Source organism: Ambystoma mexicanum, chromosome 4p (genome assembly GCF_040938575.1).
Source record: "Ambystoma mexicanum isolate Mex_15411 chromosome 4p, UKY_AmexF1_1, whole genome shotgun sequence".
In the NCBI taxonomy this organism is placed as follows: Eukaryota; Metazoa; Chordata; class Amphibia; order Caudata; family Ambystomatidae; genus Ambystoma; species Ambystoma mexicanum.
In genome coordinates this window covers 918,226,794-918,245,248 of record NC_090927.1, presented here as the reverse complement: position 1 = coordinate 918,245,248, position 18,455 = coordinate 918,226,794, and positions in this window count along the sequence as shown.

The window sequence follows — 18,455 nt, the reverse complement described above, 5'->3', positions numbered from 1 at the left end:
CAGGCCCCCACTCATGTCCCCCAGCACCCCCACCCCCCAGCAGTCAGGGGCACCTGCCAGGAGGCCCTCACACATGTCCCCCTGCACCCCCACCCCCCAGCAGTCATGGGCACCTGCCAGCAGGCCCCCACACATGTCCCCCAGCACCCCCACCCCCCAGCAGTGCAGGGCACCTGCCAGCAGGCCCCCACTCATGTCCCACTCATGTCCCCCAGCACCCCCACCCCCCAGCAGTCAGGGGCACCTGCCAGCAGGCCCCCACACATGTCCCCCAGCAGTGTACAATACAACAACAATATACACATGGAATGTCTATACAGTATTGACTACAGACTGCCCACACAGCTCATGGGAGCCCAACATCACTGTGTACATCACTGTCACTTGGTCACACCCTTTGCAAGCCCATGGAAACGGGAAGCAAGAGGGGTGTGTGTCTCATGAACCCAAGCATCGAACCCAAACTCAGGACAAGCCTTCATGTGCCCAGCCGGAATACAGTGGATGCACACGGGAGCCACACAAGGCAACACACTGTCAAATAATAATCAAAAATCAAAAATCAAAAAATCAAAAATCAAAAATCAAAAATGGCCATGTGGGGGACAGCGGGGGGGGGGGGGTAGGCCACCAGGAGGTCCGAGGACAGGGTGCGCACCAACAGCCGCCTGTGTGGATGTTGGGAAAAAAAAACACCTCCATTGGCTCATGGCCTGCACGGCCATGCCAATGTGGGAGAACTGCTGCTGTCGCTCTCATTACCCTCTGCTGCTGCCACAGGAGGTGGTGGTACTATGGGAGGCAGCCCACGCAAAGCCCTGGTATGGTCCTCCATGGCAGCAAGCATGCAGGTGTGGAAGGTCTCATTCTGGAGGATTATAGTGCGGAGATCCCCATGCAGCACCTGACGTGATGCCCGGATCTCCTCCCGAGTTGCCTGCATCTCAGCTGAGAGCAAACGTGTGAGCCGCTCCAGCTGCTGTTCTGTCCTCAAGTTAGTGGAAGTCTCAAGGTCAACAAGAGTCTCCCTGAAGTGATGGAGTTCTACCCGCAGGGCTTCCCTGTGGCCCTGGGACTCTATTGATATCGATTGGCGTAGAGTCTCCAGTGCCGCCCGTCTGTCCCTTTTGGACGCCAACATGTCCTCCCTGTGTGATTGGCAAATGGAGTCTGTTGCCTGCTGTAGTTGCTCCATCTGCCTTTCAGGGGGGACAATGGAAGTGGCCACCCTCTCCATTGCTTGAGCCATCATCTCAACTGATGCTGCCTGTTGGCTTGCCATACCGTACATGGATTGTTCACATGCGGTATTGCCTGGTGGCGTACGGCCACCACATCGGCGGGCACCACACCTGTTTGGGGTAAGGCGATCTGCATCTTGCTGTGCCGGCACTTCCTGAGGCTGCAGGACTGCATTCCCCCTCTGATATGCTGGCCCAGGAACAGGATCAGATGTTGTGGAGTGTGACCCTGCACCCGTAACCGCCAAAGGCTGACTAACCAACACTGACATACCCATAGAGGGTTCTACCCCTGGTGCAGGTGGGTTGGACAGAACAGAACCCCTTCCAGAAACACTTACCTGTGACGCCACATAGGTCTCATCATCCGAATCAACACCTGAATATAGGTCTGGGGAGGTGCACCCAGAGACACCCCTGGATAGAATCGTCTGCAGCAAGAGTGGGTTCTCACCCACCACCACACCACGTCCCCCACTGGTGGCCGGTTGTGCCTCAGGTTCCTCCTGGGTCTGCACCATCTCCTCAACCTCAACAGCATCAAGTGTGTCATCCCCTGCAAAAACATGAAAGACAAAAAATGGAAACAGGCATTAGCACCATAGCACACAAATAGGCCTGACAAGCTACAGAACCAGTACATGATTTACACATTTCCCACATGACTATAACCCTCCCATGCATGCACTGTCACAGAGTTGGAAGGGGAGGCAAAAGTCAGACACTGATGACACCAAGATGGAAGAGCAACACATTTGCTGCATGCTGGGTAGCACTGCCATCACACATTGGCCTGTGAGTGGCATGTCCTATACACATAAATGACACATGCCATCACACAGATGGCATGTACCATAGCCATGGTACATTCCACAAGTACATCCATATGTCAGTGAATGAGTACTGTCACCCATCCATGTGAGATGGACATGAAGATATGAAAAATGCCACATAGTGTGAAAAGATACGCCATGTGCCACACACTGCAACACATCCAGTGTACAAAAATAGAGTGATTGCAGGGTCATGTACACATCAATGGCTGTGCACTTCAACATGACAGGAAACAACTAGCATGTTTCACATTCAAACAGGCCCAAAAACATCATATGATCAGGACAATACTCATTCAGCCTGAATGGTCAAATCATTCAACTACCAAGGTGACACATGTGGGCCAATGTGGGGTTCTTCAATGACAGAAGCATGTCACATATGTCACAATAGGGCTGAGGAATGTGTTGCAAAAGTGGGAGAATTGAAACAATCAGCCTGAAAGAACACTGAAAAATACAAACAATGTTGTTGCATGATGCCACCTCAAGGGCAACTGCCGTAATGTTGCACTAAATTACTACTGTGGGCAGAAGGGATATTGTCACACCCAAATTCAATGCCGCAGAATGTTTTGGATGAAGCACATGGGTGACCCATACTACTCAGTCACACACACCCTCACCTGCCACTCAATCAGAACCCATCAGCCAAACAACATACACATGCATGACACGCATGGGCACTCACCGGACAATGTTTCATAATCAGGTAGTTCTCCCACACCTCGGATCTGTTCCTCTGTGATGAAGGTCCCAGCAACAGACTCATGTTCAGTGAGTTTGTTGTCCTCTTGTGGAGACCCACCGCCAGTCACCAGAGTAGCGGCATGACTTGAGGCCAGCTTGTTCTTTGCTCTGCGTTTCAGGTCGTTCCACCGCTTGTAGCAATCATCAGCTGAGCACCTCACAGATCCAAGGGCACTTATGTGGTTGGCGATGGTCTGCCAGTGTGCCTTACGTTGACCAGGTGTGGTCTTGGACCCTGCAGTCACCACCATTTCGTGGCTATGTTGCAACACATAGCTCACAAGTGCATCAAGTTCCGAATCATTGAAGCAAGGCTTCCTTGAGGTACCGGAGTGTGTAGCCGTGCCTGGGGTCTCAGCCTGTCGTGCCAGAGCACCCTTCTTCCTCTTTTTAGAAGGTGGAGCGGAGCCAGAGTGGCTAACGCCGCTCTGGTCAGTAGGGGCAGAATCACCGGTGGACTGGGTTGTTGGAGTGTGCAAATGCACATTGACCATAGGACTTGGTGTAGGCATTGTCTGAAGTGTGATGTTGGCAGGGGGAACATCAGTATGATGGACCAGGACCGACACTGTCCTGGCTGGGAGAGTCAGAGCTGGGGTGGATGGAGTTGCAGCTGCCCCTGCAGCCTCACCACCCTGCATACTTGGGGCAGCAGATGACATAGCTGCCCCAGATCCACGTGGCTTGGTGACAATTTGCACCGCCACACGTGGCTTAGACTTGCTGACCTGGAAGTCAGCCAGGGAGTCATCATGTGCCAGGTCAGGTGCCACAATGGGCTGGTCCAACAAGGGCTGAGCTGGGATGGTCTCAGCCACGTTTCCCTCAACCATGGGGGGGGTCATGGGTGTCCCTGATTGGTCCTCCACACATGGGGGTATAGGGTCACCCTGCAAATCCCGGCCACGTCCCCTACCACGCCGACCACGTCCACCTTTTGAAGGTCGGCCACCTTTGCCTCCCTTACCGCTTGGTCGCCTCCCAACCATGGCACTGATGTTGGTGTGCGTATGGGAGGAGCAGTAAACTATTGTCCTGGGCCATTGGGGGTCAAAGGGGTAGGGTACTAGATGGAATTCATACCCTAGTGCTCTAACAAGGCTGTCTGTGACCCCTGGGGGAATATGACGAGTCACGCAACGCATAGGCAGCCCAAAAACAAAAATAAACGTGCACACAACCCCTAGTAGACCACGTGCGTGGAAAAATGAACCTGCACTATGCTGTGGCACCCAGAAACACAAAAATAAGCGTACGCGTGATACACGCAGCCTACAATGACCTCTGAAAGGGTACGCAACACACGGGGCAAGCACAGTTGCTAAGTACGTGTGGAACTCACCGTCTGCCTGGAAAAAGAACGTGAAAAATACGCGGGGTGTGCAAGTTGGCAACACCCCCGCCAAAAGAAGAATTGTGCGCTGTCTGAGGAGACAGGACAAAAGGACAAGTGAACACTGTTTGAGGAAACAGGCCCCAAAAAAGTAGAAAAATGAAAGCTGTCAGAGGTATCAGGGAGTACGAACTTGAAACGCTGTGAAGTAATAGCGTGTGAACCGACAAGAAGTACAGAATCCACCCACTTTCTCTCCACAAAAAGCACGTACAAGGAAATGGCGTCCTACACGTACCTTTTAAACCAGCCCACACGTACACGTCACTTACGCGTGTATGCGCCCTTTCCTCCAATTACACGCGCTGACACTCGGATGTGCAGCTTTTCCACATGTGCTCTGTCATCACGTGCTATGAGGGAAACACCCGTGCGCTTTACGTCACAGACGCGCTTACGCGCTAAGGGCCTTTTGTCCAATGAAATCGCGTACGTGCGCTGACGCGCTTACGCGCTAAGGGCCTTTCCTCGAATTACACGCTGATGTGCAAGATTTTCACGTGCCAAATCACTCCGTATCAAGCTGGCCACTCGTTCACACACAGAAGACCACACTCCTGCCCAGGAGGCTGAATTACTGCACCCCAGATCCCTGAGCACGCTCCCACCTGCCATGTGCTGCTGCCTGATTGCCTGCTGCCCATGTGCCCTGCCATTTGCTGCCTGCACGTCAGCCAGGGGTGCTGTTGCTGTGACCACCCCTTTTGGAACCGAAGACTCCCGACTGGGATTCCATCGCTCCACAGCCCAGCCCCAGGACCCAATTGCCCACCCACTCCTGCCTCTGGGGTTGCCATGTCCAGCACTACACCATCTGGCGGCACTGGCAACCCCCAGCCAGAGAGACAGAGTGCCACCAGCTTCACTGGGGCAGTATGATGCCCTCTTTGGAAGGTCGCGCGCCGACAAGGAAGGACGGACCAGGATCTGGACGGACATTGTGACTGCCATCAACGCGGAGGGGGTGGCAGTCCGCGAATTCAATCATGTCAAGAAGCGCTTGGAGGACTTCAGGTCCAGGACCCTCAACAAGGCCCGGTGCCTCTTGAAGGCAGCGGATGCTAAGGGGCACCGGGGCCACCTGTCGGAAGACCAAATGAGGGTCCTGGAACGCGTATGCCCAGCGCTCCACATCCAGGTCCTTGAGAGGCACACCCGTCTGGACTCGAGTGGTAAGTGTACATGCATACTGATTGGAAGCTGTGCGTGTGGTGGTGTGCCAGTAGTGTGCAGGTTGCACATTTGGTTTTGTAGGGCCATGTATGGATGTGTATGTACAGGGCCGTGAGGCTGACACATGCAAGTCCTTTCATGTGTGAGACACATGGATGGTGTATTTGTGGGTAAGCATGCAGGCCAAATGCAGATGAGTGAGCACACATGTTTGAATGGCTGTGTATGTCAGTTGTCAAGGTTGTGGTGTCACACATGGATGTTGGTTCCAGCTGCATGTATCTGCACTGTGTACATGTGCACGTATGTGTATCTGACAAGTGTGCAACTGTCATGCAACATGGATGCATGTGAGACTGATATGTAGAAGACTGATTGCCAGATGTGACATGGATGCCGATCTCATCACTGCGGCACTTGGTGGAGGTGTACACATGCATGTAAGTGTGGTGGCGTGTGTGCATGTCTAGTGCACTCCCTGTGTCTCATGTGATGTCTGGCTCACCTTTGCCTGCTCATGCTGTTGTATGTGTATGGATGGTGCTGGCTGTTGCGATATGGCTGTGGAATAGCTCATGTGTGTGGTTTGAAATGACATGTGTTTTGGGGATTGTGATGCCATGTCTGAAGTTTGACAATGACACTAGTGTGCAACTGTCATGTGTGTATGAGTCCATTGTACAGTGCCCTGATGCCTGTGTCCTATCTCTCCCTGTCTGCAGCGGCGATTGATGAAGAGGGCGGAGAGGGTGCTGTGGAGCACAGCGGCAGGGATCGCACCGCCAGCCGGATACGCAAGGCCCGGCTCCCCTCCCAGGTTGTCATCTCGTCGGGGAGTGAGGAGTCCGGTGCCACGTCCCAGGTAGCAGCAGCCGAGGGGAGATCCAAGAGGCGGAGGTCAGAGTTGGACTCCTCGGCAGCAGAGGGGGCAGCTGAGACCCCACAGGGCCCGACAGAGGAAGATGGCACGGAGTCATCCAAGTTGGTGGGGGGTTTGGTGGAGGAGGAGGCTGTGCAAGGGACAGAGACGGGGTCTGGAGGTGGGGATTCCACTGGTGCTAGTGGTGCAGTGCAGGGGCAGGGACAGGAGGCAGCACAGGCCGCCGCAGAGGTGCCTGTGTGTAATCCTGTCCCCGATCCTGTGACTGCATCATCCTGCACCAGCAGGGATACCTACGTCCAGACCCGTTTTCAGGCAGGTGATGAGTTTAAGACAACTGGCCTTCCTCTGCCTGCGGGCGTGGCTATCCGGGACCGGGTTGAGCCTGTCCTGGGTGGTGTGGCGTTGCGTCAACGGGCCATGCGAGGCGAAATGCAGTCTTTTCATGGGGAGACTGCATGTTGTCTCGAATGGCTCATTGACCACGTCGACCTACTGGGACAGGTCACCAGGGCCGGATTCCTCCGTTTGCTGGGCCTTGTTCCGACCCCCTCCTCAACTGAACCCCCTATGCGCCAGTCGTACTCCGTGCCATCTTCCCACCCATGTGTCACCTGGGTGCCCTGTGGAGCTGCCTCTGACCCTGTGGCCAGGCTGGTGGAGGACACACCCCTGCCACAGTCGGGAGTCGGACGTCCAGCAGGGGTGGCCACCTCAACAACTGCACCCCAGCCGGAGGAGGATGTGCAGGCAGCAAGAGCCAGGGCACGGGCAGAGGCACAGCAGCAGCAGCAACAAGGTGGGAGCCATGATGGCTCGGGGCCTTCGTCATCGGAGGGGCAGGCATTGGCCAGAGGGCAGGAGGACCCAGGACGGGAAGTGTCTTCCGTGTGGCAGTGGTTAGGCCATGCCATAGATGCGGAGCGGCAATGGGCAGAAGAGGCACGGCTCACAATGGTCAGGGCGGAGAACTCCATGCGGAGGGCCCTGAGGCGGGACAAGTGCCTCGAGGCAATTCGCAGGGAGTTGGAGGAGAACATGTCATCGTCCCTGCGAACCCTCGGGGCCATGGAAGAGGACCGTCTCCGGGACATTGAGCAGGAGTTCGATGATGCCCTGGCCCGGGACATCCAAAAGTGAGCCGTCGGGCTAGCCCGCTGCCCTTGTAAATAGTTAGATAGTGTTAGGTTTCCTTTGGTTTTTTCTTTATTTTGGTTGCGCTTGGACAATGCACCATGTTTCTGTATATAGGTTTTCATTAGGTAGTATTTTGATAGGTTTCATTTCTTCAGTTGGGATCATGGACCCTGGATTGTTCATCTGTATATAGTTCACTATTGGATTCATCTCTTTTTTTTGGATTTCCCCATGGAGCAATGTTTTCCCTTGGATTTGCTTTGTTGGACTGTGACTTTGGACACCTTTCCTTTGGATTATGATTTCTTGTTTTTCATTATTTTACGGACATGCAGCTTTTCTTTTTTCATTCCCATTCTTGTTTGTTTGATTTTAATTCCATTCATGTTGCTTTTAATACATTTTTTTCTTCATACATCGATGTGTGGTATTATCTCATTGGTTTCATGCATGTCATGATATGGGTTTTCACATTCACTTGCAACCATGGTGTCTGTGTGACTGACATGTGTTCATTTACATACTTGTCATTGGGGTTGTATCATGCAATTGCCTTTTCTATGTGGGTGGATGCAATACATGGTTGGGTCTTTGGGCTGGGGAGGCTGGTCATAAGGGCCATGATTTGGGATCGTCATGACCTGGGGGCAGGGGGACATGAGTGGGGGCCTGCTGGCAGGTGCCCTGCACTGCTGGGGGGTGGGGGTGCAAGGGGACATGAGTGGGGCATGAGTGGGGGCCTGCTGGCAGGTGCCCCCCAGTGCTGGGGGGTGGGGTGCAAGGGGACATGAGTGGGGGCCTGCTGGCAGGTGCCCTGTACTACTGGGGGGTGGGGGTGCAAGGGGACATGAGTGGGGGCCTGCTGGCAGGTGTCCTGCACTGCTGGGGGTGGGGGTGCAAGGGGACATGAGTGGGACATGAGTGGGGGCCTGCTGGCAGGTGCCCCTCAGTGCTGGGGGTGGGGGTGCAAGGGGACATGAGTGGGACATGAGTGGGGGCCTGCTGGCAGGTGCCCCTCAGTGCTGGGGGGGTGGGGGTGCAAGGGGACATGAGTGGGGGCCTGCTGGCAGGTACCCCTCAGTGCTGGGGAGTGGGGGTGCAAGGGGACATGAGTGGGGGCCTGCTGGCAGGTGCCCTGCACTGCTGGGGGGTGGGGGTGCAAGGGGACATGAGTGGGGGCCTGCTGGCAGGTGCCCCTCAGTGCTGGGGGGTGGGGGTTCAAGGGGACATGAGTGGGAAATGAGTGGGGGCCTGCTGGCAGGTGCCCCTCAGTGCTGGGCGGTGGGGGTGCAAGGGCACATGAGTGGGGGCCTGCTGGCAGGTGCCCTGCACTGCTGGGGGGTGGGTTCGCAAGGGGACATGAGTGGGGGCCTGCTGGCAGGTGCCCTGCACTGCTGGGGGTTGGGGGTGGAGGGGGTCATGCGTTGGTGATCAGTAGTGCAAGCTGACATGTGGCTTGCCTGGGGGGCATGCCCATGGTGGATGCGCTGCCTGCGGGACATGACCAGGGGTGCAGGGTAGTCCCCTGTGGTGTGGGCTGCCTGCAGGGGCTGTGGAGGGTGTAGAGGGAACACCTGGGAGGACCCACACTGCCAATTCACGTGTAAGACTCCCCTGCACCCCAGATATACACGTACCCCACTCGCACAGGGCCTGTCGCGTGTAAAACTTCCCACGCACCCCCGAAATACATGTGCCCCACTCGCACAGGGCCTATCGCGTGTGAAACTTCCGCAAACCCCAGAAATACACATACCCTGCTGAAATTGCATGTGAAACTTCCCACGCACCCCAGAAATACACGTACCCTGCTCGCCCAAGGCCAATCACGTGTGAAACATCCCGCGCACCCCAGATTTACACGTACCCAGGCCAATCGCGTGTGAAACTTCACGCGAACCCCAGGAATACACGCATCCCACTCGCACAGGGCCTATCGTGTGTGAGACTTCCCGCAAACCCGAGATTTACACGTACCCAGGCCAATCGGGTGTGCAACTTCACGCGAACCCCAGGAATACACACACCTCACTCGCACAGGGCCTATCGCGTGTGAAACTTCCCGCACACCCCCGAAATACACGCACACGCTATTTTTGACACAGCGGGTGTTCGTGTTTGTCACATACCCCTTTGCACGTCATTTGTCCTAGAGGGCCACAATATGGGACAATCATCAGAGCTGTATATACGTGCTTTTTGTTAGCGCACATTTTGGCGCACATTTTTTTCATGCGCAGGGACGCTACCCCCCGCCTTCGTGTGGCGGACGTGTTTAGGCCTTGCGCATCTTCGCCCGTGCGCTGGTTTGCCCTATTCGATTCCATGAATACGTATTGTAGGCGAGCGTGTGGGCATTCCGCGCACATCCCAGATTTTACTCGCGCACAGACTTCCATGAATCGATGTGCGCGGGTTTTCCTGCGATTTTCGCACTTGCACTTGCGATTTTCGCACTTGCACTGTTATTCGCACGGTTTCGCACGCTTGCGCGGGAATTTTCAGCGCACATTAATTCCATGAATCGGCCTCAATATTGTTACTTAATTGTGCAAAATGTACTCATACTTGGCATTAGTCAAAGTTATCACACACAAGCTTCGATGTGTAAATTGCTCATTTTGTTTTTTGTGTGATTCAGGTGCATTTTTGTACTTTTTTTTTCGGGTTGAAGTATGCCAAGACAAAATTCTTGTTAGTTGGCGCCATTATTTTTTCATAATTCAAATAAAAAACGGGAACCTAGATAGCATTAAAAAAACAGAGTGAGCCAGAAAATATTAGTTTCATGCACTTTAGACATTAGTGGGCCATTGGCAATTGCATTATCAGAGGAGGTTTAAACAATTATTTGAGTAATGGTGTTAGGCGGAAACCTGTGCAGTTCCCTCTGAGACCACTACAAAAGATTTAGGACTACAGGTGTTTGGCAGTAAACCCACTTGGTAGCAGTCTTTACCACACATATTCACTTGGTAGCTGTGGCTGAGCAGTCAGACTTCCCTCAAGAAGACTTAGGCAGTATGTGGAGTATACAAAATAAGGCAATTTACACAGTAGAACAAGCAAACACGGAACAAGGCTTCGGTGTAAAGATATATAGTTATTTATTTATAAAAACACATCTAAGAACAACACTCAGGCACTAATACGGCAAACAACTTCAATCACAATTACTATAAGAAAAATCAATCCCCCTAACAATAGCTCGACAAGTCTAGGTTCAACGGCACCACTTATTTGCAGACAGAGGTGAATGCTTTAACCTAGATGGCACTCTAGTATTCGTTAGGACGGGAGAGAAAAGGCAGGGTATGAAATCAACTCGGTACCAACACTTTTACGAACAAATGCAAGGCAAGTAAGGCAGGGTCTACTGTAGATCGTAAGTTCAGAGGCCAGGCCCACTCGGAGAGATGCAAGGCGATATGTCCCAAAAAGTATCAGAGCGGAAATGCACTTCGAGTCTTTGTCGCAAATTGTTATAGAAAGATTGGACCAGTTCAGAACGGAAAGTTAAGAAAGCTTGGAGGCGACCCAATGGAGAGGCGAGGATTCAGACACCTCACACTAACCGACACAAGGGAAACCAGGCGAACACGGTACCTTGTTTGTGGAGAGACAGCTCCGGCGGGGGCAGTTGTTCCTGGTGGTGGATGCACGTCGGGTCTTTGCCAAGAGAAGAGATGATCTCGTCGTCGAAGGAAAGTTGAAGATCGTTGCACCACCAGGGAAGAGACCAGCCGCGGAGTGCTCCGTCACAAGGCACCACCTTTTGGTCGCGGTACAGGGGTAGTGGCTATCCGGTTGCCGGGGTGCTCTGCACGGGCAATTCGACCACTACGCCCTGGAACGAAGAAAAAGCAAAGGGGACTGGTTGTTCCCACCAGTCAGGGGAAGAGACTCTCCCGCCGGGAGATCTCCTCTGTCGTCGGGAAGTGGTGAGTCGGTTCAGCAGGGCTCCACCGGAGGTGTCGTCGTTGCAGGTCGGCTCAACTTTACCCTTGTCGGATTCTTAGGTCCTGTGGCGACTTCTGAAGATCCAGTCCCAAAAGCCCTGCTTTTATGCAGAAAACCCCCATTCATTCAGCCTAGCTGTCAATCAAAACACGCTAAGTGGTGAGCGGGGTGGCTCACAACTTGGGCCAATCACACCAGAGTGCGACTTGAGTTGGCAAGGCAACTCAGTCCAGGGTGCCTAAACCCCCTCCCACACCCACTGTGGTACCCAGACAGAATGGCACCACTTTGGAGGGCCTCTGTGTAGAGGCCCGCCAAAAGTGGAACAAAGGGCTCAACCTTTGGTTTAGGAGTCACAGAGACGAACACAGACGCCATTTTTAAAAACCGAGTTCTGGCAGAAAATACCAACCGATAGATTTATTTAAGATAAATAAACCGGTGGTATGTTAGAGATTAACGAGAAAAATTATTAACCTCCAACAATGGGAAGAATCCCATAGAGTTATATTCGGGGTTGAATATAACAAGTAGTTTCCACTGCCACCAGCCAAAACTCGACGAGGGGGGATGGGACAGTGCCCCCTCGAATAACAGACCCAGGAGTAATCGAATGACCCCTACTAGTACGTCCACAATAGGATGGTTTGTACTAGTTCCGTTAGTAAATTTAGGCCTAGTAAAGCCAATGGTGACTTTACATGCCCAGGGAGACAGTAGGCCGTCCCCGGGTATGGAGTCTATGGTGGGGGTCCGCTAGGACGCCCCAGTGTTACGGCACGGAGGGTGCCTTGTAACACACATAGCAAAACATATGAGGCCCTATGGAGTAAAAGACCCCATAGCCCATAGAACACATTGACATTCAAAGGAATTAACCACATTCATGTCCAAGAGTGGGAGAAAAAGAGTCTCACTCTTGGCAGGATGGAAAAAACAAACTCCAGAAATCCAGCAAAGCTGCTGGGGGACTCACTAGGTTAGGAAATTCAGCCTAAACAGAGAATTCTCCCTAACAAATGGTTATTAACTTTAAAGATGTTCTACAGAGGTTACTAGTAATTAGCATAAAAAGGTCTACTAGTTTAAGCCAAAGATCACTCAACATAGAGAATATCTGAGTAAGTGAAAGCATTCTTTGAATTAAGTATATATATTTAAATGCAGCTGTATTCAGATAAGGCCATTAATACATTGCACGGTGCAATTGAAAGATTTTTTGAAAGACAGTGAGATTGTATACTCGTTCTCTCATGCAGGTAGGGCCTCTAGGAGCATAGCTTAGTAATATTTATGTATTTATTTTATTAGGTTTTTATAGCGCTTTACGCCAAAGCGCTTTACATTAAATAACAAGAATACATTAGAATAAAATGGAACCTTAATAAAGATTGCCCACGCTAATAGCTCAGGAAGTCTTCATTCTATTAAAGACAAGGAGGCGAGCATTATGCTATTTCTTTCTTTATTTACTGCCATGTCAGCACTTTAAAACTTTCAACTTTAATACTGAACATTTCTGTTTTTTTAGAAACAAAGTTTAGAAAACAAAATGTAGAAGTTTAAAGATCCTCTAGTCCATAGTCTTATTCGATCAATCTGCATCAGGGAACTACAAGCCCCATGAGTCTTAGGTCTAAGGTAGTCCTGACCTTTCCCCTCTGCCCCTATCCGAGGGCAGTCCTCTCCATATGAACCCCTCTGACCAGGTCCTTTCCTCTTTCTTTATGTCTGTCCACTTGAACAACTTCATTTTTGCAAACCAAACCGTCCATTATCATTGAACAGAGAATTGTTCCTTGAAACTGAGAACTCTTGCGGTCCAACATGACCAACTTGAACAGGTTTCCTTCCACTGTTGAGTAGTGTTTCATCTGGCAGTATTTTGCTCTTCTCCTGTAAATAATGGAGAGCAAATCATGAGGGTGGGAATGAGCAAAGGAGTTACCTCATAACAAATATAGCAATGCAGACAATAATCTTGCCATTCTGGGTGGGATATAATGCTCGCCTCCTTGTCTTTAATAGAATGAAGACTTCCTGAGCTATTAGCGTGGGCAATCTTTATTCTATGACAAGACAGGAGGCTCGCATTATGCTTGTTCAACGCTTGCTACCACCATATTCGTAATCTCAGAAACAGGCTTAAAATAGAATGTCTTAAAGGTTGATTCGGAGGACCAATCTGCTGATTTCATAATGTCCTGAAGAGACACCCCTGTCGTAAAAGCTTTGGAAGCCATCGCTCCCCTAGCAGAGTGCGCCCCAAAAAGTGACAAATCAATTCCAGCCCATTGCATAATCTCTCTCACCCATCTAGCAATGGTCGCAGATGCTACAGCATGATAAGGCTTCCTGCGCGCTATAAGCAGCTGTGACACCCCTCGCGGTCTAAGATGCGCTGTTGCCTTTTCATAATCTTTAATACACTGCACAACGCAAAGCTTCGTATTACTTGTGAAGTATGGGTAGTCTATTACTCTCGAATCTGTCTTTGTTCTCTTGGAAATGGTAAATGATACCCCGTCTGGATAGAATATTTTCCTATCGACTTCAAGCGCTTTGACATCAGAAACTCACCTACAGGAAGTAAGGCAGAGCAGCATAGCTAGCTTTCCTGATAGCTGAGATCGGGATACATTTTCGTTATCTGGCCATCTGAGGAAAAGACGAAATACGGCTCTCACATCCCATAACACTTTGTACTTGGGTTCCGGTGGCTTCTTAAGCTTCATCCTTTTAGTAATCTCACGACCGCCAGGTGTTCTCCCACCGTGTTACCTTCCACTTTTTCATGACCCGTTGAGATAGCGGACCTATAGACTCCCACTGTTCTGAAGGCGCCGCCTTCTTGAAATTTAAAAGCTAAGAAGTTGAGAACCTCTACTACAGGGGCTGAAACGGGATCCACACCGTGGTCCGAACACCAGGTAGCCCACCCGTTCCAAGCTGCATCATAGCTCCGAAGGGTGGAAGACGCCCAGGAATCTCTGATGCACTCTGCAGCGAGCTGTGAAATTCCTGGCAATTCCCATCTTTTCCTGAAACTCTGCAGGCTATCAATTGCAGCGTGCCGGCTGCTATGAGTGGGTGAGCTTGCCCTGATAGGTCGAGAAGAAGGTCCGGCAGAATGGGAACTATCCTTGGAAAATCTGTAGAAAGTTCCATCGCTACTGGAAACCAGGGCTGAGCCTTCCACAAGGGTAAGACTATCACGAGCTCCGTGTGATCCCTGCGAATTTTCGCTAGCGCTCTCGTTATCATAATGAATGGCGTGAAGGCATAATGCACTGCTCCTGTCCATGATTGCAGGAAGGCGTCCGTGCCCGCTGCATCCGGGTCTATCCTCCAGCTGAAGTATACTGGCATCTGAGCCTTCAGTCTGGACGCAAACAGATCTATGTGGAGGGGCCCCCAGAGTTCCTGCAATTGTTGGAAGACTAGGGGGTGAAGCTTCCAATCGCTGGAGTCCACAAGATAACGTGAATTCCAGTCTGCTACTTCGTTCCAAGTCCCTGGCAAATACTTTGCTGATACGGATATTCTGTGCTGGAGACAGTAATGCCAAAAACTCTTCGCTAACTCTGCCAGCATTTTGGATCTTGTTCCGCCCAATTTGTTTATATACCTTACTGCGGAGATATTGTCCATCTTGAGCAGGACGCAGCACTTTACTCTCTCTTTCATAAAGGCGCGCACCGCGAAAGAGCCCGCCAGTAGCTCGAGGCAATTTATATGGAGCTGTAACTCTTCTTCGGACCACTTGCCTCCTGTCTGCACATGTTCACACCTGGCTCCCCAACCTGATCTGCTTGCATCTGATTCTATTACCAGATCTGGGGCGTCGCCGAAAATGGCGCAACCGTTCCAAGCCTCCATATTCTGCAACCACCAATGGAGCTCCGTGAGGGCTTCGTGGTCCAGAGTTACTAGTTGGTGGTAGCGAAGGCTTCCTTGCAGATGTTTTATTTTGAGCCGCTGTAGAGCTCGATAATGAAGCGGTCCCGGAAAAATCACTTGAATATAGGCTGCTAGCAGACCTACTACTCTGGCTAGATTGCGAAGCGAGATAACCCTTTTCGCTATCACAGCTCTGAGCTCCTTCTTGATCGCTCTCACTTTGTACCCTGGGAGCTCGAGAGATGCCTTCACAGAATCTATTGTGAAACCTAGGAATTCTATTCTCTGGACCGGAGTCAGCTGAGATTTCTCCAGGTTCACTAAAAACCCGAGCGAAGTCAGAAGTGAGAACACCCACTGGACGCTCTTTGTCAATGACAATTTGTCTGGGCCAAAGACAAGGATGTCATCTAGATAGATAATAATACTCTCTCTCTCTCTCTGATGGCAGCTGCCACTGGTTTCATGAGCTTGGTGAAAGCCCACGGAGCGGAGGAGAGGCCGAACGGGAGGCAGGAGAAACGCCATACTTCTCCGTTCCATAGGAAGCGTAGATACTTCCGAAACGCTGCTGCTATCGGAATCATAAGGTATGCGTCTTTGAGATCTAGGCAGGCCAGCCAATCTCCGGTACGCAACAGATCTCGAAGCAGATGAATCCCTTCCATCTTGAAATGGTTGTATACCACCCATTCGTTTAGATCTTTCAAATTTATCACGGGCCTTATTTTGTCCCCTCTGTGAACTAGGATTATTGGTGCTGAGGAAACCGGGAACCTGTTGGTACTCGCGCTCTATCGCGCCTTTGCTTTCTAACTTTGTGAGCTCACAGTGCAGGAGCGCTGCTTCCGCTTGCGTCATGTGTATGGGGCGAGGTTCTGCTGTCTGCACGGGTGTTCCTATAAACTCTAAACGCAGCCCCACTACTGCTTGCAATACCCAAGCATCGCTTGATAAGGCTTGCCATTCGTTCAGGTAGTGGAGAGTTCTCCCTCCCACACGCAAGCTTGCGGTACTCACCCGCTGACTGCCCCGGTTGCCGGTACGATCCTCTTCCTCTTCGCCCTCTTGGCAATCTTGTTCTGGCGGGGAAGAAGGTATCCTGCTGTCTAGAGTCCCAGTAATTTCATCGTTGACCTTAGGGTCTTCGCTGGAAGGTATAGCGACCGGACGAGCGACCCCTATGTCGTCCGGTCCTGGCAAAAACTCGCCCGGGGAAGATCTTCCTGATGGACTCTGTGCTCTCTCTAGAGCAGTATATGTGCCCATGAATTGAGACATTTCTTTAGCGAACATTTCGCCGAACAACATTCTTTGGCGCTTTCACCTGCCTCGTAGCTGGCGTGATCACTCAATTTGTTATCTATTTTTAACAGGACTCCTCTTCGTCTTTCTGAAGAGATGGCACAGTTGGTGTTGCCTTGGAGGCATACCGCTCATTGCGCCCAGTTACCTAAGACTGTCACGTCTACTGAGATACCGGTATCTTTTGATTTCTCCACCAGATCCATGATCTTGGCTAGGGGCCCTGAGATGTCTAGGAGCTTGTCTTGACACCCTCTCCAGGCACGGTCTACTCCTTTCCTTATATCACGAGCTGCTTTGGTCACAAAGGTGACCATCTTGGGGTCTAGGTCTGGAGTATCTGCAAGCTTATTCGGCAGCTCTGGTCTGGGGCACTCCGACCTCATGCGTGACCTTACTTCCCTTTCTAGGGGTTTTCTAATGTGCTGGGCCATGTATGCTGCCACTCTGGGTGACGGCTCCCAATCCGATGACTTGGGATGCTGAATGGCCTCTGGATCGAACATGTCTGTTGTATCTTCGATACCGTGGGGGCCTTCAACATTTTTACCGATGTAATCTTCCTCCTCACCCCCTTCATCGTCGGGCGAATAGCCCTCGTCTTCGTCCCCTAGATTGTACACTCCTGGGGCAGGGGTCTGTCCTGATTTTCTTTTTTCTTTGCCAGGAAGGCTTCTTTAAACCTGGCGACAGGGTCGTCTTCCAATTGGCGAACAGTGTTAACCCTTTCATCGATACCCGGGGGGGTCAAAGAGTGCTTGCTCTTCCGGGCTACTTTACACCCCTTCTTTTCAACCCCTTTCTGGGGGTGTCCTGCCGATGTTCCTTCCTCAGGGCTGCTAGCTCGTCTTTTCCTGGCTGTAAGCTGTTTCCGCTGTTTAGCCATAATCATTTCTAGAGTCTCCAGCCTTTTCGTAATAGGTTGCACCCCCTGTGAGACAGCTTGAATCAAGGAATATCCAAGTACCTTCTTAAAACTTAATGATAAGTCAGAATCTTGTTGGGAAGGGTCTTCTACCCACTCTTCTTGGCTCCATTCTGGGGAAGAGGAAGGAGTATTAGTGGGGATGCCAAATGTAGCCATGTCCTTGGTGTTGGCAGAGCCAACTGTGAGGAAGTCAGCAGTTGGAAATGCTTCTGCACACTTCTTAACACGTGCTGTATATTACAAGCAGCGTGTGTGTGAAAGCAGCTTCCCTTTTTCTTTTTTTTTCTTTTTTTTCAAAATTCTGACTGGAGGTCTATCAAACCAACTTCCTTTGTTCTCTGTTTGTGCGCAATGCGCGCGGAAGCTGGATTCCCAGGGGATGCTGGAAACTGTGGAAGGTTCTAGCTTCCTTGGGTCTTAACGGCCGCCGTGTTCGCCGGCGCCGAAATACGGAGAGAGAGAGAGCGGGGCGCGGTAGTCTAACGCGGGCTAAATATGCACATGACTCCGGCCCTAGCTCGCTCACAACACTCTTCTTACCCGCGATGTGCGGGAAACTCGCTGCGCTCGTGCTGCCCTAATGATACGCACCACGGTAAGAACATGCGCGCGTTCTGAGGCAACTACAAAATCATTGTAAATGCGTTTCGTCTTCCTGCGTGAGCCGTTGAAAATGAGCAATAAGCATTAGTAAGTGTATTACAACAAATATCCAAGCAATTAATACCCATATACAGGTGATATAGAGTTCATCTATCTTTTCTACAGAAGAAACAATAAATCATGTCACTTATCTGTTGGCAGCAGAAAGAAAGAGGAAAGGATCTGGTCAGAGGGGTTCTTATGGAGAGGGCTGCCCTCGGATAGGGGCAGAGGGGAAAGGTCAGGACTACCTCAGACCTAAGACTCATGGGGCTTGTAGTTCCCTGATGCAGATTGATTGAATAAGACTATG